We start from the raw sequence: 13,290 nt of genomic DNA on the forward strand, positions 1-13,290 counted from the left end.
TCTTGACCCCACTTCTTTCAGAAGTGCAAAACCATGTTTCCTGAGGCCTGGGCAGAAATCCACTACCCATTCTATCTTATATCCCCAGCTATCAAATGTGGATGCTATTTTAGGATGCGTTCACACAAGAATCTTCACATGGTTCTCCACACATCTTTATATAAACGTGGACTTTGTTTCCATCTGTTGGGAAAAAACCCAGGCTGGCCTTGGTTGTCATGTGCAAAAGAGCAAAGACAACTCAGCACTATGTGTTTCAAACATCTTAGCAGAGTGAGCCAAGTTCAAACACAGACTTAATAAATAAAGAATAAAGATCAAAGCATTGGACATGGAAGCAGAATCCTCAATGATTTTAGTGGCAGTTTTGAAGAGAGCCTAAGTTGAGACCTGCTATGCACTTGGCTTAGAAGTGATTGTTGTTTACCATCTCATTTTTTATCCTCAATACCCTCTTCCAGCTGTCTCATATATCATGCTCATAATTGCTGTGGATTGGAGAACACCATTCTGTGGCCTGAGTGGAAATGGAAAGCTTAGGAGGAAAGTCACAGAAAATTACACTGGTTAGCATTAGTCAGAGTCCAGGGCAGCACTGGCAGAGAAATGCAAGGAAATATGAAGTTGTTTTTCTCAGCTGAATGCTGGAGAGTTCTGTATGGAATCACAGGGAAGACACTCAGGGAAAAATGTATTAAAAACCAGCAGTATGTTCCGAAGAGAAGCAGCCCATCCCTGCTTCCTTTCTGGGATTCACAACGGAGCACTGGAACTCCTAAAGGAAAAACTCAGTAACTTCAGCTATAACCACTGAATAAACACATAAACAATGTCAACGGAATAAAAAAAAAGGGGGGGGGAGGGGTGGTTGGGGGAAGCAATAGACCCATCTGAATATGGGGATTTAAGCACCAGAAGCAATCAAATTGTAGTAGTGCAAGAAAAGAGCACGTAGAGAAAAGAGAAGGAAATGTATGACTCCAGTGAAACAGATTGTATATCCACTCTCATTGGGAACTTTCATAACAATCACTTGCATTGTTGTTACTTTTAATTAAATGCATATTAACACAATGATAATAAAAGGCTTTTGTGAGATAGAAGCAAAATGACAGAGTACTCAACATGGTTAGTATTTAAGCAAAGCATAAAAGTAATAATTAGGAAGTTGATTATAAAGTTATCTTAATCAAACACCATTATAAGCTGCCATGCAGAATGTGGCCTTACCATCTGTTCCCAGTTCTTTACTCTTACCTTGGGCTGACACTAATGACCACACCACCATAATGTGGCTGGATCAAGAGCCTGATCCAAGCAAAAACTGGCCGAATAAGAAGGATTGGTTCTCAGGCTGGGTGAAGTCCCTTGTTCTACATTCAGGCTATAATCACCCAGACACTTACAGGGAACACAGGAGGAAGGGGGTGAGCAGCTGGCAGTGACAGAGAGGGAGTGTGGGACTGTCTATTGCAACAATACTACAGAGCTACACCAAACAGAGCTGGCTGTGTAACCTTGGCCTGGGCACCTGCTCTTCTCCAAAGTACAACCAGACAAATAGAACTGTGAAACAGGTCCTGACAAACAGAACATGCTCCAACATACATGCATCAACTGTACATCCTAAAGCACTTCTCAAGCCCACAGGGACAACTTCTGTCTCTATCAGCAGAAAAGGCAAAACCAGTCTTCAAATTTGTGATAGAATTATAGACAGAGGAAATGACTAGGCAAGAACAATTAATGCATTTCTCAATTATGCCTTGATAGAAGTTCATTCCCTGCACACACTATCTACTTACTTTCCAGATGGAAATAGATTAAATTAATTGGGTTAAGCATGTTTTGCTACTGGTGTTACAGAAAAGGTATCCACAGATCTCCAGTGAACAGGTACAGCAGCAATGCAAGTGAACCACCTTGGCAAAGACCTACAGAAAGACCCACTTTTATAGATACTTATTACTTACAGCTCTTTCATGTAAAGAACAGAAAAGGAATATTTTTCTAAATGGCAACAGCTTCTCAAAAATCTCCTGACCTAGACTATAGACAAACTTTCCCACTATTATCAGCCTCACAAAGTCACATTTTTTCGCTTTGATATGGAGAGTCTCAGCTTTGCAAACAAGAGTGCTATTATAATTGTTTCCTGGTTCTTATTAGTTGAAATTTTAATTTGCTGTGATTACATATGCCAGAAATGGTCATTCTTCTAAAAGTAGTTGTATACTTATTGCCCAAATCCTATGCTAATAGCTCAAAAATATATGCAGTTATGGGAATCATACTGAAGACAAAGATAGAAAGAACATCCAGATTCCAGTTTAGTCTCCACCATTGCCCAAAAATATTTAGCAAGGATCCTTTCAAGTAGGTCATCAGGAGGCATTCATAAAGTGGAAAATAAATCAAAATAACATTGACAAGTGTTTCCTATTGGCTCTAAGACTAGGAGTAGTATTTCTCTGAACATATGCCTAAAATGTTTTTTTTTGAAGCTGAGATTGGAATTGGCTTCTTTACATGTGACGGATGTATCTGCATGCCTCGGAGTTTGAGATCTGGTTAACAGCATTAAAGCTTATTTGTTTAATCTAAATGACTATCTTGTTGAAATAGCTCTGCCACTGAGATAAGTAGATGCTGGAGCTGGCCTTTCTAAACTCAAAGCAAAGTTTGCCCTGAAATAGAATAATGACTATTTTGTCTCATCTTTGTATCCTAGTGGCCTAAATCTATACTATTTGCAAAAATAAAAGTAGTATCACAAATACATTTGCTACACTACTTGGTAAAAATTACCTGCGGTACCTCAAACTGAACACTTTAATCCAACTTCAACATAAACATGGAAATCATAAAGACCTCTACTCCTGTCCTTTACCTTAGCAGACCTTTCAAATCTTACAGAATCTTACAAGATTCCTTATCTGCACAAGTAGAACAATCACTGCCATTAACGTATAGTGAGCTGCTGGAAGATGGGAGATGAAAGTGCTTCTGAAGGTCACCTGCACAAATGACAAGAAATTCCACTGATCCCCCTGGTGAGTGTCCACTGCTGAGGGCACCATTCTGACCCCAGCTTGGCGTAACTGGGTTATGACTATGCCAGTCATTTCCTCCTCCCTCCTGTTCAGTCCTACTTTTCCCATTTGCTGTCACTGGCACACACACATAACCATGCCAAGAACCTGATTCAGCTGAAAATATTGCTGGGGAGGAAGAGAAGCTGGGACCATGAGGGTCAACAGGAGCTGCCTGCAATTAGATTGGCTTAAACTAATCTTGAAACAACACCCTTAGAACCCAAAGAGGCTATTCATCTTTGTATCTATCAAGATGTGCAGAGAGTCAGCTACCCCGTTTAATTGCATAGGCATAGCTAAAAGCTATGAATGAGAAAGGAAGGAGATAGCCTTGTCTGAAACTTTATAATGCAACCTGGTGCACTGTAGACATAATAAAATTATTTGCTAAGCCAGTCCACACATTAGAAGACCAGCTGCCTAGTGTCTAACTATGAAATTACTCTGCAAATGAAAAGCAGGAATAAAGAGTAGCCAAATGGAAAAATACTTCCTGACCCAGCCAAAGAAAATAACTTACAACAGTTTCCCAGCACGGAGAAAGGAAAAAGGGTACATGCAGAGCACTAGGATGCAGAAACTGAACTTCAGGGTAGTCAGAAAATAATCAGATATTTGAATGGGTATTTCAAAGACCCACCCAAAGTTATCTGGGGGAAATAGAGCTAGACCTGTTATATAGTTTAATGACAGAGGATATTAAGTATCTAAAGTCTGACATGTAAGAACAAGCAACTAATATGGTATCAACATTTACGTTAAAGTGAAATCATCTGCCTCTCCATATCACTTTTCATTCAGTGACCCCAAGTTCTTTACCTATCACATATAACTGTTGCAAAATAAGGTGATTTCTCTGAAGTCAGTAAAAGGACTATTTCATAATGTTAGTCCACTCCTAAATGGAACTTAGAGCATTTTATAGGCATGGAAATAGCCACAAATTTGCCCCATCACTTATCAAAGGCAGGCCCTGAGGTATCATTCCTTCCCCAGTGAAAAGAATCACACAAAATCGTGTTGGCCTTCCCTCATGTTTTTCACCATAGGAGTTACATTCTCAGCAAGTTTAAACTACCTTAACTTCAATTAACTTAATGGATCTATATCAATTCCCACAAATAATGTACCTTGAGTATTCTGGTGTACCATCTAGCTGTAACTAAGGGAATTCAATTCTAATTATTACCCTCCTTTTTTTTCTCCCCAAAAAAACTCTAGTTTTATACTTTTGCCTAAAACAGCTGTGGGACTATAGTAAGTAAAAAGAAGTGCTTGCCTTCTTAATCTTGTCATCACACAGCTAATTAAAAACACATATCCTTTTTGGAGGCCCAGGCCCTGGAAAAACACAAGTTTTGGCAGCCTTGTCCTGGTCGCTAGTATATGTTTTTTTCATGTTATGCAGGTTTGGATTGGAAGTGTTCTGCACACAAGAGCACCAAGAAACATATTTTCTGCAGATAGAGAGAGCTGAGAGTGTAATTTGCACTGTACTGCCTGCACTGTGCTCCTAACAAGAAAAATGCTGCTAATATAAAAATTGTATACCTAGCTACCATCATGTTTTTTATGTTTTTTCAAGAATTCTAAGAATTTAATAGAAGCCTCCTTCTTTCACGTGCACCCTAAATATTTATAGACCGACATAAACAGATTGGGGACTACAGATGTCTGGTGACCCACTGGTTCTCTTGGATACCACAAGTGAAATAAGCATTACTGAGCATCATCCCAGAGTCACCAAGGGAAATCAAGAAAAAATTTCAATATTTTAAGATCACAGCAGAGGTAAGAATGGAAGACAATTCCCCCAAACTTCTATTCTGCACCTCAAACTTTGGAGAGAGCTGTGTATTTTTAAAAAGAGATGTGGAGTTTCAAAGGAACAGCTGCTACACTGGAATTGGTGATCACTTCTTTAGATAAGGATCCAGCTCTCCCTAACTTTCAGTTACTCGATTTGTCAGGCTTTTTCATTGCTTAAGTTTCACGAGATGTGTAAAGTTCAAGCCTTGGCTTTTAATGCGAACACTGAAAACTTTATACCTTAAGAGCAAGGCGATTTCAGTCACTTGGTAGGTGGTAATCTTTTCTCTGGTACAATTCATAAAAAATTTCATTCACAGAAATAAAAATAGAAGTCTTTGCTACATTTTAAATGTGATAAAGAAAAATACAAGCACACTGAAGTATTAAGCTCATTCTTACTTGTGCCTACTTTGTCAAAATAAGAGTGCTAAGCCTTCTTATCTACACAAATTATAGGATTGTAGAATTTGCCTGTGACAGTCACACACCACCTATCATTTAGCAACACAAACCAATTCAGCAGGTTATTTGGATTTTCTGTGTAACAAAAAAATTATGTCAGAGCACTCTTGGTAATGAAATAGCTGCTACTATCAAAGACTGTGACTACATATGAAGGCACATGTTCCCAGGACTAGACAGAACAGAATACTGAGAAGAAGTAAAAGAGCTATTTAGAGTGCAGTGATAAAAATTGCCTTCTATTTGCTAATACAAGCAGGTGATATCCATTTCCCATGGCATATAGTGTTTCTTTTCCCTCTTCCACTTATAAGCCAGGGAAAACATTGACAAAAAAAAAGCTATATCAAAAAAAAGTGCAGCTGTGCACAAGAAAAAAATATATTCTTACACATATATATGCATATATAGAGAGAGAGACACATTCACCTTTTGACTACTTGAGACACCTTCCTGAACATTTGGTAACCACATCTATCGCAAAGCAGGAACCAGAGAGAAAATCTTCTCCTCCAAAGTGAAATGCAAGGAAAATGAGCTGTCTAAGCTCAGATGCAGGTTGCATAATCCAAAACTGACTCAATTTACTTCTACATTTAACAAATTTAATCAACATCCTGTCACCGACTTTTTGAGAAGACTTCTGAGATTTAATGAGCTCAACTTAAAGCTGTCGTTGGACAGTATGGACATGGGAATTAGTCAAGACTTCAGCAAAACAAAAAATTACAGAAAACACTGTTAGGCAAAAAAAATGAACTCAAATTTATCTTAGAATATGATGCTCTCTGAATAGGAAGCAATAAAGAAAGCATTAAATTTTGCCAGTCCTACTGAAAAATTGCCAAATACAGATACTAATGTAAACAATTAATATAAGTTTTAAAGAAAATATATATTAATTTATTCCTTCATTTTTATTCATATTCTCTAAAATTCTAAAGGACACAAGCAAACTTGCAAACAAAAAAGTACATTTTATCCAACAAGATCAGAGAAGAGGTGGAGGGAATTTCACAAACAAATTTATAGCTGTCTCCTTAGGAACATATTTTTATGCACCAGAAATGTCCTACTTCACTTGTTAATGAACTCAAAATTTACACTTTTCTGAAATGCTTCCAAGCACATCAGATTTTTTGCAATACTGGTTCAAAAGAATAAAGCATTCTTGTTATTTTTATTCAGAGGAAAGACAAAATACCACGTTTGAGAAGATTCTATTCTTTACAAATGAAACAACTGAAAAATGCAACTGTAGGATATCCCATCACAAAATTTTTACTGGGATAGATGTGGTTATGGCCCTTCAATAGGAAGAGAATTAATATTTTAAACTCCAGAGAAATTCAAATAAAAGGGCCTGCAAAACTGAAAAGTATTGAAATTAGTATGACTGATGCAGAATATAATATCCAATTTACAAGTTAGAAATAAGAAATACGACCATTTTAAGAGCTGTTTGAGTAACCACAGCATATGGGACTCCAATCACTAAACCAGCCCTGCTATAAACTGGGGAAACTCTAAGCAAAGGAAGAGTCACCTAGCCAGAGTATTCAGTGTAAGCAGAAGAGGATGGAAACAGAAGGACCAATATGGAGCTGTAAGGCATTGCAGTACTCTCATACTTTCTAGAAAAAAATGATTACAGTAATAATTGGTTGTTTTGGTTAATATTACTGAAGGAAATTTTGCAGTACTTGACTAATTTTCACTCATCTGAGCTGCCAACTGCCTGTATGGCAGTCATTCAGTATTAATGCAGTTTTAGCCCAGGGGTTTCATTTCTGAATTTCTGTTTGGATAGTCTCAGATGTGGTGAGAATGTCAGTATGCTAAAGTTTCTGTTGAAAGGCTTTTTATACACATATATGAGAGCTTGAGTGTTTGTGACTGAAAGCAGAGTATTACTCAGTGCCACACTAATATAGATAAAATTCATGACTTGAAAAGTTCAGAATTTTTTTTTCTTTCTTATCTGTTAGCAATGCAAAACACTAATAACAGGGTTCATAATTCTGGAAAAACTTACATTAAAGCCAACCAGGCAGAACTACAGCATCACTCACCTCTGTCCAGCACTCAGTGCCCCGGCTCTTGTCACTCCCACTGCAGTGGGAGCACATGTACCAGCTTGTCACTGGGTACTGGGCTCCTCTGAAGGCTGAACTCCACAGCATCAGGCAGGAGGCTTTTGGCACTCTGAAGCTGTAGCAGGAACCAATACAGCTGTTAGGCACTGTTTAATAGGCTTTTTAGTACAAGTGTGCTGAATGACAGTTCTCAGCCTGCTTTCGCCTCCTCTCCCCTGCTTTCCTCATCTCCTAGAAAAAGGAACCAGAAGAAAACGAGGAAAACAGTAAGGTTCAGCACATGGTAGCTGATATTCCACCACTGACACTAAACTGGGACTTCAAAATGGTGCCTCTGTTTTTTACCTGCAAAGTCCCTATGAAACTGTCAAGGCATAAAACTAATGCCAACCCAAAGAACAACATTTTCCCTTTCCTTTTCTAATTCAAAACAACTACTAAACCAAGCTGCACATGGAATTATTACATCAAAAGTGTGCAAACTGCATCTGTGTGTTAAGGAGTTTGTACTGTCACAGTCAGAGCACGGGCATGAAAATGCAAGATTTGGGCAAACACCTGAAAGTCTCCTTCAATAATAACCAAAGGATTTTTATCCAGATATGTAGTATCCCCACACATAAACCTACAAGAGCAGGTTTTATTTAGAAAGGTTATTTTTTAAAATGACTTATCATCACTTTCTTAAATGTATTCTAAGTTTTGCAATATCTTGAGAGATTGATTACAGATTAATTCTGCTGACCTGTTTAAAGCACACATTCCCAAATGCCGCCAACAAACATCCCAATAACTTGATTCAGGAGGCCAAAATCCTTCCAAGAAAACAAAAGAAAGAGGCAGCTTTGTTTTAAATGGTAGAAAGCTTCATCCTGCACACTCTTTTCTATGGATATTAGGCAACAGATTTTCTATTTACAGCTCATGATAATTTATGTCTTGTTGACACTGTAAAAGGAAAATCGCTACAAAATCAAATCCACACCAATGGGCAGCAAGAGGAGACTGTTTTAATCCTTTCTAGGTTTGTTTTTCCATTGCTCTACAGTTTCTCTGCACCCTCCATGTAACTGAAAGCAATCATTAAATTCCTAGTGAGAGCATTAACTGTCTTCTATTTTCCAAGGTGAGTATGTTGGTTGAGAAAGCAATTGGGAGGATTTAAAGACTTGCTCTAAACGGCAGAACTGGTGAAGGGCTAGTGGCCAGAACTAGATACAAACTCAGCAAGCTGAGTAGGAGAAGGCCCAGCTCAGAAACCTGGGAAGTAACTTAAATGACAGGGACAGAGCTCCTGCTCCTGGGTCTTTAGAAGACTTGTGCTTTTCCAGTGAGGTTGTTTCACAATGCCCCAAACACAGGGCAAGTTTTTCAATTGCATCTTTTCAAATACTGTGTGCTTCCAGTGTAAATGACTGATATTTCTTCCTTGCATCAGTAAAAAATGAGCAAACATTATTCACACAAAAATAGTGATCAGACTCAAAAAAGATGACAGTGAGAACAAAAATGTGAACATAATATGTATTATGTGCAGACTCAAAGTTCATCACCTGAGACTTCAGATGACTAAGACTTTAACAGAGAACTTAATACTTTCCTAAAACTCTAGGAAGAGACCTTGTAAATATATCTGGTACAGATGGAATGGAAAACAGAGCCAGTCTCAATGACTAGCAAGCAAGTCAAAAACCAGTCAGAAATAAAATAAGTACACAGTGAAATTACTTTAGGAGAAAGCTTAATAGATTTATTATTTAGTCACTCAACATGAGGCTGAGCTCTGTCCAAGGGAAACAAGGCAGAGACATAAACTGCTGCTTCAGTTTAAGTGGAAATCCTAACCACCCCTCTGGCTAATGCTTTGCACATATGTTGATGTCAATAACAAATTTCAAAACAAATCCTCTGTTGGGTTACAAAAATGCTGTGAAGACAGTACACAATCAGCTGTTCTTCCTACTGGAGCACCAAAATCAGTAACAGTGACTGAACTAATTTAAAATCACACTCAACACTGTAATGCTCATATATACAACCAGGCACATCTGGGGTTTTTTTAATCAATTGTGACTAAGCAAGGCAATATTGAAAGATATTGGAACAGGGAATCCTTTCTCAAAAATGGAGCCACAAAATAATTTGAAATCACATTAATATTATTTTCTAAAATTTAATTAGATAAATTTAAAATTCAATGTTATGCAATTGAAACTTTAAACCAATTGGCCAAATCATTAGCAAGGAATAAGTTAAATCAAAAAAAGTGTTGGAGAAACAGCTCAGAATGATAAAGATTCATGGATAACTTAAATATTTACCATGCAAAGTAACACAATCAAAGAGGAAGCTACTTGAGTAAACAATCAAGATTAGGAATAAAATGCTGAAATAAATGTTTCTTGAAAAAGTGAAACAGCAACACTCCAGGCTTTTATACTCTGAAGGAAGGAAAACAGTTTTCCTATTGACAGGTTTTAGGACAAGTTATTTTGCTTTCTTAAGTGAAAGAGATGGGCAAAAAAAGAGACTTAACACTTTGGAGCTAATTCATCTCCTTGTTAGAGCTGGTACTGAAAGTTCTGAAATGTTTTCATTAAAAACAAAGTTAAAAAACACCCTTCTACTGGTATTCAAAGTATGAACCATTCAAAGTGTGGACACACACCTCTGTATAACTTACAACTGCATTGCCCCAAAAAGTGTTACAGCAAGAGCGCAATGTTTAATAAAAGCAGTACAAAAAACAGATTTCTCAATAAATTCTTTAAAAATTCTGAAAAAAAATATGGCATGTCTCTGTCCTAATGATGCCATGGTGTGCAGCCTAGAGACTCTCATCAGACTCTCTGTTTTTCCAAATGGAGCAGATGCACGTGAACCAGTCATGTCCTGTCCAAAATAGGAGCATTCTTCCTTGTGTCCTGTATTACTAATGGCTGTGAACAGTGCTTACAAGCACCTGCAGTAGGGTGTCAGGTTAGTTCTAAATGTGTGTCTCTGGGCCCTAATCAGTGAGTTGCAGAGGGCAACTGGTAATGTCTCATCTCCCAATGACAGCTCAGCACGAGCAGTATCAGAGCCACTGCTAAACTGTTTATCATTAAACCATCATGCTCCAGTCTCAGCTTAAAAAATAGAAGTGTTCTTCCATACAGGGAGGAGGAAAACAGAAAAATACTGACAACGCTGGCAGGTCCTTTAACACATATGAATGAGAGAAAACACTCATTTAAAATAAGTTCTAAAAAATTAATCCAGTTGGCTGAAGGTGTAACGCCAAAAAAGAAAAAGATTTGTAGGGAGTAGACAGACTACTACTAGAGCAAGCTCTGGATAACTTCTCTTTAAAGCTGATTTGTCCAAATAATCTTACACTAAGCTTTCCCTCACTGGTTAGTATAAATGTCTAAAGCACTGGGAAGAAGCATGAAGCCATAAATAAGTAAGTGAGATTTAACCAATAAGACATGACACACAAATAATTTCTGGACCATTAATGAACGTCTCAGGTGTATTGTAAAGCATGGGGCCAAAGGTCTAGATTGTCTTATCTTTCTCATAAAACAGGAATCATGAAAAGTAAGGGAGGAGGACATCAGGGAAGAGTCATACTTCTATGTTTCCAGATGGATGCCGTGGTTAAAATATGGCTCACAGCCACGATGAAAGCTGTATTTTTGGTCAAAGACTAATTAATTTCTTGGATAGGAAAGGTGACTGTATCTTGGCTTAGGTTTAAATGTAAAGGTTTACCTTTCACCAGTCACTAAAGTGATTTATAACTTACACGCTCTGGCAGGGGAATTTGAAAGCTTTCCACTCTCAAATTTACCAACAAACTGGAGAGCAACCTAAATTATTTGGAGAGACATCTATGGGAACTAGGAGCTGACAACTTTTTACAAAGCTGTGCTGAGTTTCTTGGGATAATAAGGAGTAGGAAGATGCCAGTACCCAACAGCAGGACTTTCTGGAGCCCCATAAGCATTTTGAATAACTATATAGTCGCTATCTGCATCTTTTTCTCAACAGTCATCTGTCACCAGGTTTTGTGAGCTGATCTTTTTTGTTCTTGTATTTACACAGAGTGTGTCCCCTCTGCATGTTCACTACCTGCAGGGACAACTTTCACACCTCTCCCTTGGAGTTAAAGCACAAAGGTGGGGTGTTTGCATTACATCATTACAGCAGCTTACAGCTTCAACATTGCAATCAAAATCTAAAAGAAACCTTAAAACTATCCTCCAGTTTCAAAACCTCAGGCAGATTGGCTCTTATTTCAGTGGTGCAAATTAACGGTAAGTGCAGGGAGAAAAAAACAATTCTCCTTTTATTTGAGCAACATAATAGTTTTCCCATCTCAATGTCCATACTACAGAGTAAGTATGTTATACAATTTTTATTTATCTTTCTACTATGGATAGTAATTAGATATAGCACACGATCAGAATTATCAATTTCTTTTTAGAACAACAAAAAAAAAATTACAACTTATACTAAATTTTTAACTAAAAAAGTAAAAACCTTTATATATAATTCAATCCTCAAAGCATCCAAATTCCTGAGAGGGTCTGTTAGAGTGCTACCATGTTCATTCTATATCGAGGGTAATTTAGTTTGACAGCAATAACGTTTAATTTCTGGTAAGTGACTTCTTTCTCCTAACTATGCAGCAGTAAAGAGCTGTGAGAAAACCCTGAAAGTAAAATTTATTCGTATATGTTTTTGCTTTAGTTTCAGGTACAACAAACTACCCAAAGGATTTTATCAGACACTTTAATCTCAATATTGATTAGGGAAGATGAAGGAATTTGTTGAACTTGTTGGTTTTTAATTGATTTTCTACCACATAGACATTATGACTTCCCATTTATTGGCTGTCACAGGTACTGATCAACAAAGGAATACTTAGATGCAATGAACCAACCAATCTCCATAGGCACAGGGAAAAAGCCAGAAAGTTAGCCTTAGTCCTCAGACAATTCTCAGGGTTACCTTTAAGCATTATGAAATAGACAACTAAAAGAAAATGTGACTAATCCTTATGCTGATATCTTTGCAGGTAGCAAGCCTTGTATTATCAAACATACCCATTCCAGAAGAGAACAAAAAAAACCACATCTAGTGAAGAACTGTGTGCTTTCAATTCCACGTTTCCTTAAATTTGCTATTGAAGCAATAGTTTACTACTAACCAGTAACTCTGGTTCACTTAAAATACTGTTGGAGTATCTTGGAGGGTATCACACTGGTAAAGCAGCTTGGAAAAATGTTACATTCATCATAGGTTTTTTCATCTACTAAATCAGTATTTGGTATTTCTAAACATTTGCTAGTCTTTAAAGCAACAAAATAGTTAAAAATGCAGTGCTGACACCAGGCTGGACTGAAAAATTTCCCAGCAAATCACCCAGCAGAAGTCTGCAGGGATTTGCAGCACACCATGATGTCACACACAGCAGCTGTATGGAAGGGAGCTCTGTTGAAAGGCCACTGACAACACACGAGACACACGAGGGAGGTTTTTTTGACTTGCTTGCTAATCCTCCTTCTCACAGCTGACAGCCCTGACACCTCAGACAAGGCTGAAAATTAACTATCCTTATAAAACAAACGAACAAGAGTCTCCTAAAGTTGAACAGGCTTTGGGCTTGTGAATTCTGCTGGCTGGCAACTCATCTTGGAGTAAGGGTCTCAAGAACTTTTCTTAAAACACAGCTTTTCTAAGAACTTTTGTCCTTTTTCTGAATTTTTCAACAGAGGTTACAGGTCTTTTGTTTCCCATTCTCATGAAAAAAGTCATCTGCTAAACAGCTTAGGTCT

The 13,290-nt window shown here is 37.6% G+C and overlaps 1 protein-coding gene across 11 annotated transcripts in view; it reads right to left on the reverse strand.

Annotated features, from left to right (window-relative positions):
• The window catches only part of RET (ret proto-oncogene), a 263,437-nt gene that overhangs the window by 127,237 nt on the left and 122,910 nt on the right, over nt 1-13,290 (reverse strand). For 7 of the 11 annotated variants that reach the window (XM_069019242.1, XM_069019241.1, XM_069019252.1 and 4 more), the window contains one exon: nt 7,442-7,696. The exons of 2 other annotated variants lie outside the window; for them this stretch is intronic. The gene's annotated coding sequence lies outside the window, so the exon portion shown is untranslated. Of the gene's footprint in view, nt 1-7,441; nt 7,697-8,210; nt 8,270-13,290 lie in introns of those variants that run through there. 2 more of the 11 variants (XM_069019247.1, XM_069019243.1) reach the window with 2 other exon arrangements.

The sequence above is a fragment of the Aphelocoma coerulescens genome, chromosome 6 (assembly GCF_041296385.1).
Source record: "Aphelocoma coerulescens isolate FSJ_1873_10779 chromosome 6, UR_Acoe_1.0, whole genome shotgun sequence".
In the NCBI taxonomy this organism is placed as follows: domain Eukaryota; kingdom Metazoa; phylum Chordata; class Aves; order Passeriformes; family Corvidae; genus Aphelocoma; species Aphelocoma coerulescens.